The sequence below is a fragment of the Tupaia chinensis genome, unplaced genomic scaffold (genome assembly GCF_000334495.1).
Source record: "Tupaia chinensis unplaced genomic scaffold, TupChi_1.0 Scaffold000062_1, whole genome shotgun sequence".
Taxonomy (NCBI): Eukaryota; Metazoa; Chordata; class Mammalia; order Scandentia; family Tupaiidae; genus Tupaia; species Tupaia belangeri.
The window spans coordinates 797,365-813,637 of NW_006159520.1; positions in this window are offsets into that span (position 1 = coordinate 797,365).

Below are 16,273 nucleotides of genomic sequence, written 5' to 3' on the forward strand. Positions count from 1 at the left end.
TTTGTGCTATTTGTCTTAAATTGACTTATCATGAGATTTACTAAAATCTTTTTCTTTTCTTTTTTTTAAACTAAACAGAATCAGCAGTCTCTGCGCTAACTATGGAGGAAAGCCTTAACAAAAGCCTGACAATGAAGTCATTCTAACAGTGCTGTGACAAACCTCAGGGGAATTAATTTCCTGATTTCAGAATAACTTAGTTGACATCAAATTTTACAGTTGGCACCATGGCAACAGCCCTTAATATGAGAAGCTACAGGCTTGAAATGAATATGAAGCCAAGGTAATTATGGTAGTTCAGGTAAAATATCACTTCTCCTACAGGGCCCAGATGTCTGCAGATTGCTATTGGCCAGTGTTTATTGATCACGTATTATGCGTCAAGTCTTATGTAAAATTCTTCACTTGCATTATCTCATTTAACTTTCATAATAGCCCCTGAGGTGTTTAGTCTTATTATCCCTATTTTATGGTTGAAGAATTAGAGATTGAGCTTGGCATGTCAAGTTTTCCAAGGCCCCAGGGCTGGTAAGTAGTGTAAAATATCCATCTCAAGATTTCCTGAAGGTTTTCCATTCACAGTGCTCTTAATGTTTTATAAATTTTTTCACGGCACGTATAGGCCAAAAGAAATAACCTAACAGTCCCATTTATTAGTTAACTCCAGGCAACTTTTTGAATATCTTTTTTCCAACCACTCAGTAGTTGTTTGAAAAATATATTTAAGTTGAAATAAGAAAAAAAATCATGTTTTAGTTATTTTTAAATAACCACAATTACTAATGGGATGGATGCACCCACTGGGCATGCAAAGCTTCTCAAATTTGGAATGAAAATGGATACCACTATCTTCATTTCCTGTAGCAGATTGAGCTTTGCACAGCGTTTGCTTTTCAGCACAACTGCTAAAAATGTAGCTTTGTGAAGACATGAAATTATCAAAAAGAATGTAGTGCAATCTAATAATGAAGCTGTGAACTACTTTGAATTAGTTGTTCACACTTAGTCTGACAGATGTCAAGTATTGCTTTATTTTTCTTGAAAATCTAAAAGATGCACAGAGTTTAGGAATTGCTGGTCTATTTCCCTCCACAAGGCTGTGGGCCCTTTGGCAATTAACCCTTAGCTTAGTGCCTTCCACAGCAGAGAGTCTGTAGGTGAAAGTAGAGGTCAGAATTGTTTTAGGATCTTGGTTCCACTTCTCACTCTCTATAGAAAAGAACTGAACTCTTCTTTCTGAGTCCTCTAGAAGTGACTTTCTTCCCAAAACTTACTGATTTCAGATTTCTCTCTTTCTAAGGATGAACGCAAACTGACCTCCAAGGGCTGGAAGGTCAGTTGAAAGCCTCATCAACAAGACCTGCTTTGGCTAGCAGTCAGTCGCCCAACTCTCTAGCGCCCCCAGCGGTCTGCACAGCTCAAGTACCTCAACTTCGACAGTCATGGTTGCCTTGGAGGCTTTGATGGAGACATTTGTTAGGAAATGAGAACTAAGAAAGAGGTGAAGAGTTTGCAATTGGGACAGAGTGACCTTGACAGGAGTGAATGCTCTTGCACTGGTTTCCTGGATCCTGATCCTGATACATTAGTACATGTAGCGGATGGAGATGCATGTTTGCCATCTATGCACTTCTCATTTTCGAGGTATAGCTGGAAGCAACCATTATTTACTCCTCTTTGAAATAGCATTCCTCATTTTCTCTCCCAGCAGCACAGTCCTTAACCGACTCTTACACGGGCTCTTTTCTTCTGGTTTCCTTAATATGGTTGATGCTGCTGCAGACAAGTTAACAAATGCGTCCATGGAAAGTTCATGACGCTTTTGTTCAGCAATACCATTTCTAGGTACTTGTATAAGGGTGGGGAAGGAGGACTTTAAAAAGTTTATGGGAGAACAAATTAAAATATGAGTTTATTTTAGAGCAAAAACTTCAGAAATCACATGCAGTTCTTTCATAATACTCATTGCCCATGGACTTTCTGAAGGTCCCTCGTACAGATACAGCCACATATGTGAGAATGACATATATTAATATATCAATTACAGCAGTATTCATAATAGTATATAGGATTGGAAATAACTACATATCCTTTAATAAGAGTCTATAGAAATAAACTATGAAATATTCATACATAGAATATTAGGCAATCATTTAAAGTAAGAGTTAGCAAACATTTTCTGTAAAAGGCACGATAGTAAATATTTTGGTCTCTCCATATAGTCTCTTTCACAATTACTCAACTCTGTCATTGCAGCACAGAAGCAGTCACAGATGATGCATAAAAGAAAAGATGTGGCTGTGTTCCAGTGAGACTTTTGTTTACTACAAGAGATAGAGACCAGTTTTAACTTGTGGTCAATACAGTTTGTCCACTCAGATTTAAAGAAACAAGCAAGTACAGCTATGGAAATATTTCCAAGACTATATTGGGTCATTGGAAAAGTCATGAAACATTTTCACATGGAAAAATTGATCATGACTTTTCTGGTGACCCAATATTTTTAAGTTAAGTAAACTAAGGAGAAAAAATATCGAACCGTATATGTAAATGTATTGAATACCCTGGAAGACTAAACAAGAAAATATAAAAGTGATTGCAGCTGGGGATGGAAACGCGAAGGCTGGGTAAAATGGGGAAAAGATGCTTTTGATTGATTATCATTTGATTCCCATCAGAATTTGAGTCATAGGCATACATTACTTATTTATAAGAAACAACCTTTTTTTTGAGAGAGATTTTTGCTATAGGGTGCAAGCACTCACTAGAGAGACAGAGAAACAGCAAGAAAGAAATCACGCCCCAGGAGGATGTCTACACCACAATCCCTTCTCCTCTATTCTCCTCTTTGGATTTTGGGCATGCAGCCTCTGTGAATTTCAAGCCTCTGGGTCCAGGACTCCAACCGTGGTCTACCATGTGGGAGTCCAGTACTTTAACCAATATGACACTTGCTGGCTCCTATAAGAAATAACCTTTAAAAATGGGTTCATATAACCAGAACCCTAATTTATAATATCATGGCTGATCATTCGTATACCAATTACTCCTCTACCTGAATTCTCCTTCTCATTGAGGCACATTTTGATTCCCTTGTAAACTGCAAACTCTTTAGAAGTCTTCACACCTACAGCCTTTCCTGCTTTCTGTCATAACATATGATTTATCACAGTGTTTTACAAAAGCAGGCCTGCTTTATATGTTTATGATAAGAAAACTGTCAAATAAACATTAATTTATAAAATTAACATTTTAAAATATTAATTATATTAATATTAATAAAGTTTTTACTTTTGTAGCGATGAAGTCAACCAAAAATGAATCCCAAAGACTAAAGGAAACAATACATGGAAATACCTGGTTCATGGTAGGTTCTCATTACGTGTTAGAGCTTTGCTTGAACTAAAGAACCACTGTGACAGGATCATTGCTGTGTTGACCCATGCTGCTGCTTCCTGAGCACCCCTGAACACATTTCCCAGCATCCCTCTCCTCCAGGGTGCAAGTCAGCCCTAGGACCACAGGGAATGAGTCTATAAACCCAGAGGGCTCCCAGCTTTACGGACACCCACATACTAGTGATGAGTCAGAGTAAGAATGGAAAACACACCCACCTCCCTCAAAGGAGGGTTATGTCCAGTCGTGGACAACTTAGCCATGAGGTATTTTCAACACACGGGGAGGTGGTGTGGGTGGACAGGGAAGAAAACAGGGCATTTGTTCTGACCGTATTGACAGCTGCCCTCTCATTCTCCTGAAGCAATCACCTAATCCGCTGCTGAAGAATCAGAGGACATGGTGATACGATTCTCAGATGCTTGCTTTCCCCTGATATTATGACCCCAGTGTGAGTTGCTATGGCAATTTCAACGTATGAGACACATAATCTTTTTTTTTTTTAATGTCTTCAGTGGTTTTACACCTCGAGATACTCAGTTCTGAAATTCTATCCATCTTTGCAGATTCTACAGGCCAGAGGTTTCAGCCCCCATGGCACTGACATCCTGTTCCCAGTTGTAGTAGCAGGAATCTCCTTCATTAATGGCCTGTGGTTACTACATGAGAGGGATAGGAACTGAAATGAAGACCTCAATACTGGGTATGGATTCAGGCATTTTGGTATACCCTGAGCTGGGAACAGAGGCCATAAGAGGACACTCTGTCATAAAAACAATGAAATCACCTACTTAGGAGTCAACCACAGAATCTTCGATTTGGAAGGGATCATAGAGGCCGTCTAGTTCAGGACCTGTGGCCTGGTGGGTCTGGGAGCTGGGTCTCACATGGCCAGTCATGCTGTTCATATCCCAGCCCTGGAAGTTTGAGAAACACACTGGGCACACATGCATGCATGACCCAAATCCTGACAGGATGGAGAAATGGGGAGAAGGGATTGTGGCTTGACTATGCCCCACTGGGGAATGCTCTCTCCCTCTCCCTCCCTCTGTCCCTGTCTAGTGAGTACATGCACCCCTGGCAAAAAAAAAAAAAAAAAAAATCCTATCTAGTTCAGGCTCCATATTTTGCTGTTGGGAAATGGACACAGAAAGCAAAAGTGTTGCCCAGGTTACGGAGCTACTTTGTGGCAAGCTAGAGGGTTAGATGTGGATCTCCTGACTTCATTTCCAGTTCAGTCTGTTCTGCAATACCATCCGGCCTCTAAGTGATAGGTGCCATGAAACAGGAGTACCGAACCGCCTACTGGAATTTCTTGAGAAGTGGAGAATAGGGACTGCCTTCCTTTCATTCATGCTGAAGAGTGGCATGTTATTATTTGAGGTTGGAGGCTTAGGATTGCGATCAGGGCATTCCTAGAAATAGCGGTGTATTCTTTCCTTTTCTATGAACTGTGCTGTAGGTGCACGTAGGGGTTATTCAGAGGAATTAATTCTGAATTATCACTTTTTCAAAAGTCTCCAAATGTCAGCCCTGAAAGAGCAGCCAAATAAAAACACATCCTTTTTTTTTTAATGTAGAAAGAAGGCCACCAGAGCATACTTGGTTCCAAATTGGCTAACTCTGAAGATTTGCCACCTCTTTATGGAATCTACAGTTCTTTAAAATTGGGGCATCTTAACAGGTAACACCTATAAAGTGATGGTAGTGATGATGATGGTGGTAAAGGGACATTTTTTAATCATTTACCATGTGATAGTCACACGACTAACACTAAATCAACGTGCTAAATGCTTTCCATGTATCCTCCCATTTAATATTCCTAATACCCCTAAGATGTAAGTATCCTTATTCCCCTTTTGCAGATGAGTAAACTGAGGATGAGAGAACTCTCATGGCTACAAGGAGGTAGATGCGGTATTTAGTCAGGTAACCCTGAAGACTATCTACACACTGTTTTGCATATAAATTAGAATCACAGAATTTTAGAGCCGCAAGTGGCCATGCCATCCACTGCCTTTCTTTCGTAGATGAAGAAGTTGGCATTAGGTAAGCGGAGCGCTTTGTTCAGTTACTTATTTGGTGACAGACCCCAGGTTTCTGTGCCTCAGAAGAATGTCCTCTGCTCGGTCACTGGCAGGGGCATTTCTTTTTTAACTCATCTCTGACAGTGCATCTTGTCAGCAGCTTTCAAGATCTTAAAGGAGCCCCCATTAGCTGCAGCTTAATACGGATCAGCTACATCCTACAGGGCAGTACTGCGTAGAGGTTAAGAGTCCTTGCTCTGCAGACCATCAGCTGCAGTCTTGGGCCTTTATTTAACCTCTGTATGCCTCTTTCCTCATCAGTAAAGTGGAGATACTGCCTTCATAAAGTCGGTGTGATTATGTATGCTCAGTACCTGGCATGATGCCTAGGTGTAAGCTAGCTGGTGTTAGGAGCTGTTGTTACACATATGGGGGGAGTGTCAATAGAGGTGAGGCGGGACTAGCAGTTAGCGTAATGGCTATGTCGCTGAACTCCCATGTAACCAACCACGGTTTGAGTCCCAGACCCGGTGACTTAAACTCACGCCAGGCGCGTGTGCATGCATGCCCAAGATCGTGAGAGGAGAATGGAGGAGAAGCGATTGCGGCATGGCCATCCCCCCTGGGAGGTGATTTCTCACTTTCTATCTCTCTGTCTCTCTCTGTCTTTCTGGCGAGTGCACGCACCCTATAGCAAAAACCTCTCCCCCCCAAAAAAAAATAGAGGTGAGGGAAGGGGGTAACCCCCACACTTGTAAGTAGCACTTGGGCAGAATATTGGAATTGAGAACATTTCCTCATAACATTCACTCAGTCTCCAGCCTTCTGACACAATCCCTCACCGCTCCTCCTCTTTGAAGTCCATTGTTACCATTATCATTATATTATTATTATATTTATAGTTGTGCTAGTCATGGCATTACAGTAGGAAGAAAAATTATAATTTGTTTATGTACTCTCTACCTCCAATTCTTGACTTTCTAAGAATAGTGAGTACTAAGAAATATACTTTGGTGGCCGGCAGGTGGTATGGTGGTTGAGGATGCTGGACTCCCACATGGCCGACTGTGGGAGTCACGGACCTGGAGGTTTGCTTTCTCACTTTCTCTCTCTCTCTCTCTCTCTCTCTCTCACTCACTCTGTCCCTCTCAGGTCAAATTAAAATACATCTCTGTCCCTCTCAGGTCAAATTAAAATACATAAATAAATAAGTGTTAAATAAAATAATTATTTCTTTAAAAAAAAAAAAAAGAAAGAAATATACTTTGTTTTGCACAGAGGGATACATTGTGGAGTTTGGGTCCCTGACAGTATATAAGAAGGGAAAGATGGAAGGCAGGCATAGGGAACTAACTTCTGCCCCTGCTCTTGGGGGCTGGCCTGGGCAGCCCACAGTAAGGGGCACTTCTTTCTGGTTGATCTGACAGTGCCTGCATCTAATTGCCATGACCAGTGGGAGCATCATTTTGCAGTTTGCCTGAAGAAGGTGCTTTTTCTCATTTACAAGGTCTAATTACTGCTAAATGTTAGTAGTAGGATTGTGCTCGCTTTGTCTTCAAGGACTCTCACTTAAATCTAAAGGCATTCAGTGAAATCAGGTTTGTTTGTTTTTTTTCTGCAACTTTTGATCCTCTCATACAGAAATAAGAGCCTCTTCCTACTGGGAAAAAGGAATTCCTTTCCTATTTATCAGGTATAATATATGAGGATTAAAATAGAATTAAACATCTCACCAGGTCAAGAAGTGCAGAGTATAGAAATTTTTCTCCTTAGTGGGATTGAAAGTTGTGAGCACCTGGGAAGGGTTAAGCCAGTCCCTTCCATGCTTAGATTGAGAGGATGCTTATTAACGTTCTCTTTGCTTTACCAGAGCAGACACCTTGGAGAACCCTCTCTTGTGAACCAGAGGGACAGCCTCACTCTGATTCAAGAGGTGAGGGCTCCATCCCAGCTACTGGCTCCACTCATCCCTGAACTAGTGAGTTCCGTGGGGAGGTAATTAGCCACGTCAAAATCCAAAGCTGCCCCAGAAAGCTCCATGAATTAAACACTAGGGACCCTAAGTATGGAAGACACTTTCATTTATCATCCGCTTCACATTTTTCATCTTTAATTTGGGTTGAAAAGTGCTGAGACATTGTCAGCATTCCTATGTGGCATTTCAGTTTTCAGATACTCTTTCCTCAGAAGTTTTTGGCTGTCTATTCAAACACACACATGCACACACACACTTTCTTTTAATACTTTCTATAGCGATTAAATACCTTATGTCCAACATTTGCCTTTGCTTTTCACTTTCAAAACCTAGTAATAGGCACCAGCAATTAGCGTAATGGCTATGTCACTGAACTCCCATGTAGTCGACCACGGTTTGCATCCCGGACCCGGTGGCTTAAACTCACGCTGGCCGCATGTGCGTGTGTGCCCAAGATCCCGAGAGGAGAATGGAGAAGAGATTGCAGTGTGGCCATCCTCCGGGGGTGGGGGGCGGGGGGTGATTTCTTGCTTTCTATCTCTCTGTCTGTCTCTGTCTGTCTGGTAAGTGCATGCGCCCTATAGCAAATACCTCTAAAAAAAAAAACAGTAATAGAACTAACTAATGAGCACCCTGGACTTTATATTTCCACGGTGTTTCATATATATTTTTCCATTTTTAAAGGATTTTATAACCCAGGGAGATCTGGTGTTTTCCCAAAGTGAAGTACAGACTCAGCAGTTAAGTGACTTATCCTAGATCACACGCCTCAGCCGTGACTGTGCCATCTTCCCTGTCTGCCAATCGAGGCTTTTCTCTCCCACACGTCATTGGCAACACAGTGAGTGCCAAGAGTTCCAGGCGTGGAGATCTGCGACCTTGACACTCATACATTTCCTGTTGTTCCAAATGCAAAAACTGCAGTTGTGCGTAGACATGCTAGCTATAATCCTGCCAGATTACTTGATTTTCAGCCCTAAATCAGCTATGTGCCCTTGGTCATGGTGGCTAACATCAGTGACCTCTATTTTTCCTCTATTTTTCTTACTAGCTGGTTTAGGAATGCAAATAGTGTTTGTAAAGGGCCTGGTGTATGTCCTGGCATATAGGAAATGCTCAATAAGTGCCCATTAAGGTGAATAAAATTTCAACATTCTCCAGTCTCTAAGAGCACATCTTTCAATACACTTATGTTCATCCATTAAGAAAAATAGTTTGCCTTTGACTTGGACAGTAAGAGAAGTTAATGAGTATCTACCTAGCTCAATCACCTGGGTTACTGTCACCTTTGGTTGTCTTTGACAAAATTTATTTTTACCATGCTCTAGAGACAGAAGTTCTCTAGTATAAAACCAATAGCAGTACAAATATTTCCTGTCCATATGATTCCTGTGAATGGCAACGCAATGGATTTTATCCAGTAGAGAATATAAATCTCAGTAAATTAAATCCTCATGTGAGCTAATTGTAACATTTTACTAGTTCCCTTATTCATTAATAAGGTAAGCAAAATCTTTAACACACGTTTATTTAACTGCTGTTGCCTTCGCCCACCTGTCCAGGTACACCAGCAGAGACACCCGGTAGTAGCCCCATCGGACTTTGTCATTGGAGGCCTGGCACCCCACGCCCAGTACCCGGTAAAGGCTGGCGATACCAAATACTTTTCACACAGCTCCAGCAGCCCCATGCAGGGCAGGGAGTGGTCTCCATAAAAACAGGTGCCAGTTACAGCAGCCGGAGCCCAGAAGCCTCCTTTTCCGCCCAAGATACCCAAGGATGCCTGCGTCACCAGGAAGAGGTGGGGCCTCGCAGCGCGCGTTATGTCATTTGCGGTACGGGTTGGGGATGTTTTCAGTATTTGGTGTTAGGGACAAATGATCAGCTGGAAGTAACAGAAGGTCCAAGTAAAAGCAGCTAAACAAAAAAAGTGTATTAAGCACATAACACATGTCCAAAGGTAGAACAGTTCCACTGTTGATTAATGCAGTGGCTCAACTTCATCAGGGATGCAGTTTGTTTTGTTGTTGTTGTTGTTATTGTTTTTTCCCTTTCCCTGCTTTGCCATCCTCTCTATATATGTCAAATTGTCCTCCTAAGCCCCACATCACAGGCACAGTTCCAGGTACTGGAACAAGATCTGAGAACTGACAGGAGCACTGAGAGAACACTGGGTTCTCATCTAGGCTGTTAGCAATGAGTGGTCAAAGAGGGGACATGTTAAGTGACTGCTAGGAAACCTCCTTAGTCTCCCAGAAGGAAGTGACGCTCTGGTCTAAAAAGCATTTCAAACATTTCTTGAGTCCATTGCTACCTATGGATTAAACTGGGCAAAGTGAACACAGACGCAGGACACTGAGAATGAGAAAGACAACATTGCCATAAGTAAGCACACGACTCAACTGAGCATGCCGACAGGGTGGCAACTCCTGGAAGCGCGGTCCTTGAGCCAACTGTAAGTGAGCGGTCCTTGAGCCAACTGTGAGTCAGGTCATGATGATTCCTGACTTAGAGAAAGGGCCATCCCAAGACCAGCAGATGGCATCACAGTTGCGTTGCTGGACTCCCCATGTAGTCGTCAGTGGTCTGAGTTCCTGACAGGTGGCTTAAAACTCATGCTGAATGCATGTGTGTGGGGGTGTCCAGAATCCCAGAAAAAAATGGAGAAGGGATTGTGGTGTGGTCATTCCACCCACCAGGGGGAGTAATTTTTCACTTTCTGTCTCTCTGTCTCTCTCTGTCCCTCCCGCAAGCACACACCCTATAGCAAAAATTTCTCAAAAAAAGAAAAAGAAAGGGCCATCCCAATCCAGGAAGCATCCTGATACCAATGCTCTGGGCCAACAGACTGTGGACCTAGAAAAGACAGAGATGTTTAAAGTCCAGCAGCAATTCCATACGTGGATTGTGTGGGAAACTGTCAGGACATATGCTGAGTGTGTGTTCAACCACTTCTCATAAATCCCTTTACTATCTTCAAATCTGAGAGTTTGTAATTTAGAGGTCCTGGAATATGCAGGACCTATATCTAGCTCAGACTGAGTCTAAAAGTCAAAGTGAGAAGAATAAGAATTCTCTTCTATGAAGGCTCATTTATGAATGGTAAAAGCGTTTGGTAAATTCTAAGTCCCCCATGTAAATGGTAGCCCCAATTATTTGGAAATATTTTGAGTGAATCCTTAGCATGTACTTTCAGGGGAAGAAAATCCAAAATCATAATATTAGTAAAAAAGTGGGGCCTGGAAATAAAGGAAATCTAGAAGAAAGTAAATGTGGGGTGATTTAAATAATAGCTAACAAGAAAATCTGACCAAGAGAACATCTCCAGGGTCAATTTTCTTTTTTTCTTTCTTTCTTTTTTTGGAGAGATTTTCACTGTAGGGCGCGTGTGCTCACCAGACAGACAGAGAGAGACATAGAGACAGAAAGCGAGAAATCACCCTCCAGGGGGGATGGTCACGCCGCAATCCCTTCTCCTCCATTCTCCTCTCGGGATCTTGGGCACACACGCACACGCGCCCGGCGTGAGTTTTAAGCCACCGGGTCCGGGACACGAACCGCGGTCGACTACATGGGAGTCCAGCGACATAGCCATTACGCTAACTGCTGGTTCCCTCCAGGGTCAATTTTCTCATAGGTTCTGTTTTCACACTTGGTCTTAGCTAAAAAGGCACAAAGGGATAGGGTTTTTGTTTTTCAATAGCATCAGAGGTGTGGATTCTCATTTTATGGTGCCAGTTATAACAGTAAGGGAGTAACTGGGCAAAGATAGTCAGAGAGCATCTCATACAGCAGCCTCCAGAATAGCTCTAGCAGACAGTCTATTAGTTTAGGGTTTCAAGACTTAAGGCGGAAGATCACAGTAAAAATGTCCCCAGTTCAGATTTCCTCTGCAAGTGCTGAAAGGCTGTTGAGAAAGGAGTGCTATGTTGTAGAGCAAAGTTTTCAAAAAACAGAACAGCTCAACCTACAAAATGATGTCAGGAAGCAGTTGCAGAGGGGCACGGGGAGGCCAAGGTCCTAACAAGGAAAAGCAGGCATGGGGGAGTGGGGTTGGAGAACTAGCAAGGGTTTGGGGGGCAGGCAGCTGCTCTGCTAAGTGCTTTCACATGTCAAATCATCTAATCAGGGAGATATAATTTCAAAGTCATATCAAATAGCATTTAGACTTACAAAACACAAGTTATGTTTCAGGCTAAAAGCAGTATCAAGTTTGGGAGAAAGTGACACAACATCTGCCCAAGAGACAAATGTGGGAAGAAAGACCACAGCAATAGTATGTCTCAGGATAGTCCATAATAACTGACTCCTGGCCAAGGTTGTTGGGAAAATAATGGCTGAGCTGTGATCATAAGGAAAGAGTTCATTGGGTCTTATTAAAAAGCAGGGTCAGGGGGTTTCTTTTCCCTACTTTCCCAGTTCAAGTGAAGGGGGCTGCAGCTTCTTGTTCCACCAATTTCTCCTTTTCTCCAAGGATGGTGGAGTGTCTTATGGCATGGTGATTAAGGCAGCTGGATTCCCACATGGCTGACCGTGGTTCAAGTCTTGGACCCAGTGGCTTGAAACTCTTGCTGTGTGTGCACCCAAAATCCTGAGAGAATGCAGGAGAGGGAATTGCGGTGTAGCCATCTCCCTGTTAGGTGACTTCTCACTCTCTCTCTCTCTCTGTACCTCCCTGTCTCTCTCCTTTTCGATGAGCACATGTACCCTATGACAAAAACCCAATGATGCCAGTCTCAGCCCTTTCCCCCTGTGCCCCTCTATGGTACCCAGAAGGAATCCCTGCATAGCTGGCACTGCCATGACTGATGGAGGAGCTAAGTCTCATTCAGGAGACATATTAGGGAATCCATCATTGTTGCATACATAAACCTCGACCTCCACGTCCAAGGAACCCTGTAGCAGAAACATAGGTGAGGTTCTCATTTCCACCTGGCAGATTCTTGAGTTTACATCTTGTTTGTTTCTTAACTGGGTGAGATGGGGTGGGAAAAATAATTCTTCTGATCCTCTCAAACCCTAATATCAGGGAGTAAGAAAGGAAAACCAGAACCAAAACTGTAAAAAAATCCAACCAAATGTAGAAAGTTTAAACTCACTTTGCCCATTGAAGAGCGGGTTCTATTGTTTGGCAGGCCTTTATAACCCGAAGACAAATACCTTGGCATGCCATCGAGCACTTCTTCCCTGTACACACACTGCTCTAACAGCATCACACAGAAACACGCTCAATACTTCGCCTTCTCTGTGCCTTTACTGCAGGTATTTCTTCCCAGAGAAAGTCCTTTTCCCCATTCTCTTCCATACCCACTCTGACTTACTATTTAAGGACAAGTCCAAATTTCCCCAACTCTGCAAGTACATCAGTGGCAGAATCTTTTCACTCTCTACTCAACCATATTCCCACTTTCATGCTTTCCCATGGAGCCCCGATTTTCTTTAGTTGTTGGTTGGTCATATATTTCAGGAAAGGCAGCCCTTATGACCTTCGATTATCTTTGCCCAAGTACAGTAACTCCTTTCCCCTGGCCAATGATATCTTCAGGAGGGAATGTGTCACCCACTTTTGGCCAGGGAGATATTTAGAAAGAAATTCCAGGCTGGAGAAACATTTTCTCCTGACTTTGGATACTCTGAAAACACTCTATGAAAACTCCTTCAATACCAGCAGTTTTTCTTTCAGTAAAATTTTAACCTTACTCTTTTCTCTTTAAGCCTGTTACCATCCTCTTTCTTCCTTCCTTGTATTTTCAAGGATATTTCATTTCACTCTTCTTTGCCCCCTTGATTCTTTTCTCGTTACTTTAGTTCAGAATTTTGAATCCTGCTTTTTCCCTTTTCTTTTTCATCAGTGTACTCAGTAAATTCTCTTCTAGTTAGGAAAGTCTGTTTTGGTTCGTGTATCTTTCAGCTCTATGCTAGTACTTGAGAGATTTTTACATAGTATTGCTTGTTCCTCTGCTCCACTTGTTGAATACCTGCTCTTGAAATCCCTTTCTCTTTCAGATTTCCTTGTGTGTTGTGGGTAGTGATGTTTCTTCCTCATTCATATTGGAGTCCAATATTCATAGAGTTGGGGGGGGATGAGGAACAGGTTTATCAATATACCATATATATGCTCCTAGCTTTTTCATCCCCTTCCCCCCTCTCCCACTAAGACTAGGTCAAGAGGAGTGCAGGTGCTTTCCTTTACTAAGATACAGAATATTTAGAGATGGGAGCCTCTAGTAATGGCTAGAAAAAGGAGCTAAGACTTAGCACCGAGGCTATAGAGGTTGACAGAGTAAAGAGCTGAATGGGAAAGAAAAAAGATCTGATGAAAGTGATATGCAAGAGAGAGAGAGAGAGAGAAAGAGAGGATGGTGTCAGCAACTGCACAACATGAGAGGAATAAAGGAAGAACAAATTTTGAAAAGTTGCTGTGAAGAAATTGCCAGCAATGCCAAGCATAAATGAATAGTGAAAAACAAATAGGTCTATCTCTGATAGGAAATTTTCATCAACTTCTTTAAGAGTAAAGTCAGTGGTCCTCAGGGGCCAGATGATGGCACAATAGTAACTCAACTGGACCCCCATGAAAAGGGTCCTGGGTTTGTGCCCCAGGACTTCCCTGTACATACTACTGGGGTGTGCCCATGACCCAGCTGTTGAGACTAGTGGCGGATCATGGTATGAGGACCCTGTTGAGGGTCTCTGTCACTCACAGAAGGATATTTTTAAAACACAATGGAGATCTAAGCAAAACAGGAGAATGTAGTTGGCTCCCCAAATCTTTACTTTGCATGCATTTGTGATACTTACATTCATTATTTTTAACAATGAACAGTGTCTTAAGTACATAATGTGTCTTCAGTTATTTGCTAATGGTAGCAAAGTTTTCATAGCTAACTAGATTTTTAAAATATTTCTTTTATTTTTAAATTGTCTACTTTTGTGTCTGATTTCTAAATGAAGAAATATATTAATAAAGGAAAACATGAATATGTTTGATAAAGAAAATGCAACCATACTTTAAGAGCAGGTGCTCAAAAGATGAAAATCCAGCCACTTTCTATGACAGGTTAGAAGAAGGGTTTAGAAAGTATACTAATCTGGACCCTACTTCTCTAGAGGGAAGGGCTCTTTTGGGACAATACTTCATTAGTTAATCTACCCCTGATATCAGACAAAAACTACAAATGGGACCCCAAACTAATTGGTCTCTATTACTTAACACTGCCTTCATGGCATTTAATAATCAGGATCTTGAGAAGGGGAAAAGAGAACAAAACAAAACAAAACAAAACCAACAAGCTAGGCTTATGGCAATTGCAATCAGCAAAGCCACTGATACCCATAAACTGTCAAAGAGTCTACCACAAAACCAGAGAGAAAAACCTGTAGATTCCTGCTTCAAGTGCAAAAAGGCAGGACACTGGATAAGAGATTGCATCCAGCCACCTCCTGGGCCCTGCCATCAGTACTATAATATGGGAGATAGTCTCTGGTTGACTGTCCACTCTCTGGAAAGGGAGAATGGCCAGCCAAAGCCCTCATGAGCCAAGGGGAAGAAATCAATGACTAAAGAAGCCAAGGGATATTCTCTATGCCCCGTCCAGAGAAGTCATCCTTACCACCAAGGAACCCTGGGTAACTCCTGACATCATGGAAGTTGTAAAATTGCAAATGACCATACAACAGGGATAGCAACTCCTCGGAACCTCCACTGAATCCTACTGTAAGGCATTCAGCACCAACCACAGCCCTCCCAAGGACACACCTGGGTACTATCTCAATGACCTGCGCCTGGCCCTGGTCTCACCTAGATCAGATAGGGCAAGAATTCTGTGATCCCCAATAGGTAGGGTCAACGCCCCTTTCCAGTATGAAGCAGTTACAGAAGATAAACCATCGACCTTCAACTCCTTGAAAACATATATGGGGATTATGCCTCCCAGGGAGGGCAATGAGGTGGAAGAAAGCTAGCAGATGGAGGTAGGTAAAGGGGCTGAAGCATCTGCCCATGCAGCTAGACAGAAAAAAAAAAAATTAAGGCAGAAAATTCCCTGCCCAAGGTAATGTAGGCATTAGGTTACTGGGGGAAGTCTAGCTGAGTAAGCAACATCTGATATAGCCAGTGAGATAAATCAGTGAGCCCAGACACACATGAAATAGCCAATAAGAAATCAGTGGGCCCAGCCACATTTGATAAAACCAACTAGATGGGAGCAGTCAGTGGGCCCAGCCACATTTGATAGAACCAACTAGATGAGAGCAGTCAGTGGGCCCAGCCAATGATCAGCCCACACAAGCTAGGTTAAAAATGATAAATCCAGCAGAATACAACTTCCGGGGCCTTTCGAGCTCCTCTTTCTCTGTCTACTCAGTACTGCTTCCATCTCTCCAGAATGTACTTTACTCTTACTTAATAAACTATCTTTTCCTTGTGTGCGTGTGCGTGAGTGCATGAGTGAGCGCGCACACACACACACACACACAGCAGGTGCTCAAATTGTTTACTGATAAGGTTCATGATTAACATTGTTTAAAGACCACTCATTTTTATTTTACCACTAGTTGTAGGTCCAGTCCCCACTGTGTGTCTGGGACGTCCCCGGTGTTTTGCTCTCTGAAAAAGAAGTGGCTTCAGATATTAAGAGGCAAATCTGAAGGAAAGCTTCTCTGACCCTTCTATTTAAAATTGCTATTCTTTATGCTCCTCTCAGCTTAGTTTCTCCCCACTGCACTTAACACCTTACCATATCTGAGTACATATCCTTATTAACTCATTTACTATTTCTCTCTCTCTCTCCTCTCTCTCTTTCTCTTTCTCTCCTTTCTCCCACTAGACTTCCAGCTCCATGGAGGTAGATTGTTTTGTTTTGCTCACACCTGT